Source organism: Hyperolius riggenbachi, chromosome 5 (assembly GCF_040937935.1).
Source record: "Hyperolius riggenbachi isolate aHypRig1 chromosome 5, aHypRig1.pri, whole genome shotgun sequence".
Classification (NCBI taxonomy): Eukaryota; Metazoa; Chordata; class Amphibia; order Anura; family Hyperoliidae; genus Hyperolius; species Hyperolius riggenbachi.
The window spans coordinates 64,082,662-64,089,969 of record NC_090650.1 but is presented as its reverse complement, the minus strand read 5'-3'; the positions used below and the strand labels follow the sequence as shown (position 1 = coordinate 64,089,969).

At 44.5% G+C, this 7,308-nt stretch overlaps 1 long non-coding RNA gene across 1 annotated transcript in view; it reads left to right on the top strand.

The window, feature by feature from the left end:
- Nucleotides 1–1,289: 1,289 nt before the first annotated feature.
- LOC137519632 (uncharacterized) overlaps nt 1,290–7,308 on the top strand; it is a 28,363-nt gene continuing 22,344 nt past the window's right edge. The window contains exons 1-2 of the long non-coding RNA XR_011021054.1: nt 1,290–1,377; nt 1,817–2,000. This is a non-coding gene — a long non-coding RNA (uncharacterized lncRNA). The remainder of the gene's footprint in view (nt 1,378–1,816; nt 2,001–7,308) is intronic.

Genomic DNA, 7,308 nt, shown 5'->3' with positions numbered 1-7,308 from the left:
TTTAACTACACTCTCTTTACGCTAAGTATACACTGTCTTTAAGCTAGCTATACACCTTGTCACTTCTACCTGATCGATGTATCCTTTGCTGTAAATTAATTTTGATTAGATGCCAGCAGAAATATGATTGAAAATCAAACAGAACATTGCCATTGCTCTTGCAAAATCTATGCAAATGTTGGTTGTTCAAGATATTCTTCTGCTCTTGATCAGTAAAAGAACAGATGTTCCTGTTTAATGCTTGATATGCATGGCCAGATTTCTGGAAAGGCCTCTAAGGCCCGGGTCTTGGGCAGCAGCTAGCCAAGGGGTGGCTGGACATGGAAGAGGGATTGTTGCACATGGAAGGAGAGGCTGCAAATGTATTATGGAAGCTCCAAATCAGGAGCAAGTCCTGGGAGCAACATAAGGATTTAGGGAGCTGCTGCTCAAGCGATCTGTATATAACTGAAGTGGTGCTTTACATGAAGGTCACGGAAGAGGGGGCTGCAAAAGGAATGGGGGGGGGGGGGGTGCTGCAGTGCTGCACATGTAAGGGAAGCTGAAAGAAAGTTGGCATAGGGGTAGAAAAACTATAAATCCGGCCATGCTTGTATATATATTAATTACAAATGAATCACCCTAATTTTTCACAGATTATTGTTTGAATCAGTGTATCGAATCCTTTAGTCATTGTGCTAACAGCTAGTGCCAACAAGTGGCTACATTTTACTACATTAGCGAGTGCCCTAATTCAGGATGTAGAATATTATCTTTTGAAGCAGAAGGTAACTGTGTTCTAAATTACACAGAGTCATTTATTGCAGCATTCATACAGCTGTTCCAGGGTATTTGCCCTTCATCAATGCATGGAGTATGGATCGTATGACTCTAATGTGTAGGGCTTATGGGAGTAGTGATGCAAGGAAAGTTAAGTCCCAGAATTATGGTGCCAATGTAGATGATTTGAAGGAAAGTGCAATTTCTCCTTTGAAGAAGAACGGTAGCAAAAAGGGGGAAAAATACATTTAATACATTGCAAAGTGAGAAGTTAAAAAATAAAAGAGAGATGAAGAAATTATTGATATTCACTATGTAATTTGTTCATATTGTTTGACCACAAGTAGCCTGCATGTATTCATCTCTTCTACTGGCAGACTTGAAAAAAACTGCTATTATCTATAACCACACCCCCTAATGATGCAATAGGTTAAAAGGTTGTTTTTTTTATAGATATACATATGAAGGGAGATACTGGTTGCTTGGCAGTTGGAAACAACAGTTATTTCCCACAATGCAACAAGGCTCACAGACAGGAAACTCTCAGGACCTACTGTGGGAGGGGTTTCAACATTATATCAGCCATACAGACCCCCCTGATGAGCTTTTCAAGAAAAGGTAAAGATTTCTTATGGGGAAGGGGGTATCAGCTATTGATTGGGAAGTTCAATGCTTGGTTACAATTCCTCTTTAATGTATGGAGTTAGGACTAGATCACACTAGGGTCTTTAACGCTATCACGTTCGCGTCCACGATTGTGATTCCATATCCCAAATCTCGCGTTTGACTGCAATTAGCGCTTGTGATTCCTGTTCAATAGAACGAGAATCCCGGCGCAACCGTTGCCAAAGTTCTGCATGCAGGGCGTTTGCGATTGATCGCAATCGCAAACGCTGCAGTGTGAGTGCATCCATAGGGATACATTAGCAGCAGCACTTTGCTGATCGCCGGCAATCAACAAAGTGCTGCAAAAGCGCTAAGTGTGAACCAGCCCTGGCGGTGCAAATGTAGATGATTTGAAGGAAAGTGCAGTTTCTCCTTTAATTCACCCTTACAGGCTATGCCGTCTCGTAGCTGCGGCCTAAGAAAAGCATCCAGAATGACACTTCGGATGTGAAGTGTGTCACATGACAGATCGCCGAGGGAGAGACAGCGGCAGCGTCCACGAATCGTAATGACATGTCTAAACCTACAAGAAGTGTCCGTGTAGCTGGGAAGTGATGTGCTGTGCAGCGGAACAGGTTGTTCATTATGCAGTGACTGATTACATATGATTTTCTGCTCTAGCGGCAATTAATTTAAACTAGCGGGAATACCAGGGGAGAAATAACAGGCTTAACATTTATATTCAAATGAGGCCATTTTTGAAGGATAAAATATCAGGCCATCTGTTAATTTGCAATGAAACGGCATCATTTTCGCTGGTGGGCTCGCAGTGTTATTGCAGGAATTCAGGCTCAGGAACGCCACTTCAGAAGCGCGGCGCGCGCCAGCTGATTCAGCTTTTACAGCTCGGCTAAATTATGTGGGAACAGTAAGAGCCATTGTTAGAAAGGCCATTTGAAAGGCAATTTAGGCTGTATTTTTCTTTTTGCTCATTTTAACCAAGTAGCTCTGGGAGCGTGAAGTAAATATTACTACGCCGCTAATGTTTTATGTTTGTGCGCGCTGCCAAATATCTCTGCTGTGGAGAGGAATATCAACGAGAATGACTAGTGGTGTGAGGCCCCATTCACACTTAGAAGCGCAAAACGCCGGCGATTTTTGCCAGCATTTTGCGGGAGCAATTTTTCCACGTTTTCACACGGGAAAAAATCACTGGACAGTGCAGCGATTTCTCCGCAATCGCGTTTAGTGCTTCTATAGCACTGAAATGCGATCGCCAGGAAATCGTCTGAAAATGTTGCAGGCTACGTGTTTGCGTTTCGTGATTTTGGGTGATTTGCGGCGATTAGCGCAAATCACTCAAGTAAGAACGGGCCCATAGGGTTTTATTACACTAGCGTTTTCAAAAGCGCTAGCGTTTGAGCGTCTTCCCGAAATCGCTGGCAAAATGCTCAAGTGTGAATGGGGCCTGAGGTTCTCTGTGGTAGGATGAATTCCATTAAAAAGGTAGCTCCTTTTTATGTAAAACATAATAAAACACCTATGGGGGGGGGGGGGGGGGCAGGAGACAGATGGGACACACAGAGGCAAGTTCCCTGGTCCATGACATGCCACTGCCCCCCCTGCGCCATGCTGTGAGCCCCCAAAGTTGCTGACATGTAGCTTGTCAGCATCTCGAGGGAGAAGGGGGTAAAGTCCACTAGTGGTGTTGCGAATGCCCCTTCTTAGGCTCTAATAGGACAGCTCTGCCTCTCCCCCACCTCTCCAATGCCCGCTTCCCCGCCTCCCTGCACTCTGCTCTGTGATGAGAGACACAGAGCAGAGTTCCCAGCGTCATGACCCCAGGGGTCATTGAAAGTTGAAGGATGCCCGAGGTGAAAATAAACTAATAAAATAAATAATTGTATCTATCCTCCTCCTCCTAAAAATGACTTTTTAAGATACCGTATATACTCGCAAGCAAGCCGACCCGCATATAAGCCGACCCCCCAACTTTTACCAAACGCATGCCGCAAAGTATGCCGACCCGGGCCGTGAGGTCGGGAGCCGGCCCGGGGGCCATTGAGCGGCGGGGACCCGGCGGAACGGCACGGAGGGGAGCGGACGGCGTCCTCCGTGCCTACAAAAGTGATGAAGGTATTTAACTTTTTTTGACATTTGGCCTTGGAAGTCCTTAAAAAAGTAGATTTAAACATAAAATAAAACTGTGGAATATCTTTAAAAAAATCATTTTTTAGGAGAAGGAAGATAGATACAGTCGTTTATTTCATTACTTTATTTTCAACTCGGTTTTCCTTTAACAATGTTACTTTAACATCTTTTTAGGCTTACTTTAACAATGTTTATCCATTTCAAAACTTGCAGTCAGTCAGTTACGGCTGTGAACAATTGCTGAAAAATTGAAAATTGACTTAATGTGAAACAGCTCAACAAGACATTGTTTCATGTAAAATTCAACAAGGGAGAAAGCTGGATCCAAAATTAATCTTTATTAGTTCCATGTAAAAATATCGCCAACGTTTCAGAGCCGTGTAGGACCCCGTTATCAAGGCAATATCTGCTCTGAGGCAAAGATCTGTTTGCTGCTGTGCAAAAATTCTGCATAGGAATTTGGGAGTCTGGCTCCTCTTAAACACTCGCTGTCAGCACATGCTGCTGACCTCAGATAAATACACATCGCTGACAGCGAGTGTTTAAGAGGAGCCAGACTCCCGAATTCCTATGCAGAATTTTTTGCACAGCAGCAATCAGATCTTTGCCTCAGAGCAGATATTGCCTTGATAAAGGGGTCCTACGCGGCTCCGAAACGTTTGGCCATATTTTTACATGGAACTAATAAAGATTGATTTTGGAAGTGCCAGCTTTCTCCCTTGTTGAATACTGCATAGAGGGCGTCATCCCTCTTTTCAGCCTGTCGCACTCCCCTTAAAGACTATGGGTTTGATCCATTAGTGAGTGCGAGACAATACTTCCAATGTTCCTTCCAAGATGCTGCGCTCACATGTGTTTGACCTCTTCATAAGGTTGTATCACTCAAAAAATGAAAAGAAATGAAAACATAGCGTAAAACTGTATTAGAACATTGCCACGTCCCTCACACCCAGTGCCAAGAATTGCTCATGGACTCTGCCCAAGTGTCACCACAGACCACCAGGTCACACAGGTCCTCACCATGTATTATGGCCGCCAACCACAGACAGCAGAGAAAGCACCTTGCACCTTGCAAACAGTGTAAGTTCCCTCAAAGCTTCACACCACCACCAGCAAACGTGGCCTCTCACCTTCTGTTTTGCTGCCCAAATTATAAGACAGCAACTGCACTCAGAACACCCAGCGGATCTTTCACTGCCAGTCTCAAATAGATGTTTCCATAGGAGTAGGGTTCTCACATCAGCCTAATAACTGAGAAGCTCCACATAGTGTAAAACCATTCGCTTTAATAAAATAAATAAAAGTAGTGCACTCACAGATTTCCAGTAAAAGCAAGCATTTCAATAAGTCATCCACGCCAGCTATGTCCGCCCGTAGCTCCGCCCTACGCGTTTCGTGCATGCGCACTCATCAGGGGCTTGAGGCGTATGACCAGCCAGCGCCTTAAAATACTCTTATTCCCACCCAATCGACCAATCCCCAACTTTACCTCAACCAAGATGGCCGCCGGAATACTTCCGCCCTACGCCATCCCTCCCAAAGCCAATGAGAAGTTGCCATGTCAGCAAGGGTCACCCCCGTGATTCCATTCAGCCCGCTGTACTCCCAATGGAAGGTTAGCCGCGGCCAATCACACCCAGGGTGCCGTCCCCACCATCATTTCATGGCTAGTAGTATCAACATGCCGATATTCCGGACCTCTGATTGGCTGGAAACAAAAACTTCCGCACTGATACGGAACTCATAATGTTTACATACACTAGGGATAGAAGGAAATTCCGCATCAATACGGAGTTCCTAGCGATTAAATGTAATAGAATTGAAAGGCAAATTCCGCATCATTACGGCATTCCCAGTATCATATCCAATAAGATCCACTCCTCAAACACCGGATTATATCAATGCAACTTAACCATATTAGCTTTCCCATCACATTACACAGAATCAATTTTAACCTTTTCCATCATACAGCACATTATCAACTTTACATAATCCCAAAAGCCAGCATTTAATACCATGATGAATTGAACCATATACCCACCCTTCTCTCTTTACGTGTCTTCACCAGACATATTGACAACTGGTCAACTTTGATTTTACCACTTAATCTCTACTGTCTCCATCCAATACCCAATATCCAGTAAAAACCGATAGACTCCCTTCTCCTTGTGTTCAATGCCCGGGCCCCAACCGATGCACACATCCACATCCCCCACAAACATGGCAGAACGTGAACGGACGCACCAGAAAGAACCCGCCTCACCGGACACAAGGCCTGACAATCCCCAAATCACATAGAACACAAATAACCCACACCCCCCCCCCCACCCCATTAGCCACAGCATTGTCCACCACTAAGATCCCTTATCCAAATGGGGTACATCTGTGTCCCAAAAAGGGGGCACAGATCTATCCCACATGACAACTAATCGTTAGAAATAAAACAGTTCAAATCGAACTCGACATTGAGACCTCTCGGGTGCAGAGTTTTCAATTCATGGATCCAGCGCGACTCCATCCTAGATAATTCCCTAACCTTATTGCACCCTCTCCAACTCCCCCTTAATCTATCAATTCCACAGAAGTTCATCATGCCCGGATTCCGCCCATGATGTTCAGCAAAGTGTTTAGACATATTGTGTGCAGGATTACCTTTTTTAATATTCCTAACATGTTCGCCAATACGGTCCTTTAATTTCCTCGTGGTCCTCCCAATGTATTGGTGTCCACAAGGACACCAACACATATATACAACATGAGTGGTACTGCAAGTAATGCAGTCCCTAAGTTTGTATTCCTTTCCAGTAACCCTTCCCATGACTTTATTGCGTTTCTGCGCCTGCGATTCTATGCAACCTACACATTTTCTGCATGGATAGAACCCTTTATTTCCCATCATATCACCCCTGCTCTTTTTTGGGCCATCAATAAAGCTTGGAACTAAGATCTGCTGCAGGTTCTTCGCCTTCTTATATATAAACCGTGGATGAGCAGGTATGTTCCGTCCCAACACCGCATCCGCCCTCAACACATTCCAATGTCTTCTTATCACTCGTTCCACTTCACCATGCCTTGAATTATAGTCAAGCAACATTGCATATTCCTGTCTATTGCCCACTTCACTTCTATTCCTCCCATTCCCCAACATCTGCCCTCTATCTATCTTTTCAGCAGCATCACGTATCCTCCCCAAACTCTCCCTCTCATACCCCTTTTCCACAAACCTCTCTATCAACATGTCTGTCTGCTCCCTATAATCCGTGATCTCTGAACAATTACGCCGTATTCTAAACATCTGTCCCTTGGGTATGTTAGTAAGCCATTTCTTATGATGACAGCTGGAATATGGGATATATCCATTCCTATCTGTTTTCTTGAAATAGGTCCGCATCTGTAGCCTATCACCCTTCCTGTAGAGATCCAAATCAAGAAAGCAAATTCTGTTCTCATCACTCTCCACCGTCAATCTAATGCCCCTCTGGTTGGAATTGAGCCATTCCACATATAGATCCAGCTCCATTCTGTTCCCTTCCCAGATAATACACAGGTCGTCTATATACCGAAACCAGTGCTTCACTGGTTGGCTGTTACTATTTTCCAACACCTCTCGTTCCCATTCGTCCATGAAAATATTTGCTAGACTGGGTGCAAACTTCGCCCCCATGGCGCATCCCGTTATCTGCCGAAAAAAATTCCCAGCATACCAAAAATAATTATGCTGTAAAACGAACCCTAGCAGCCGAAGAATGAACAGAATTTGCTCCCTTTTTAATGTACCATCGCTCCTCAGGG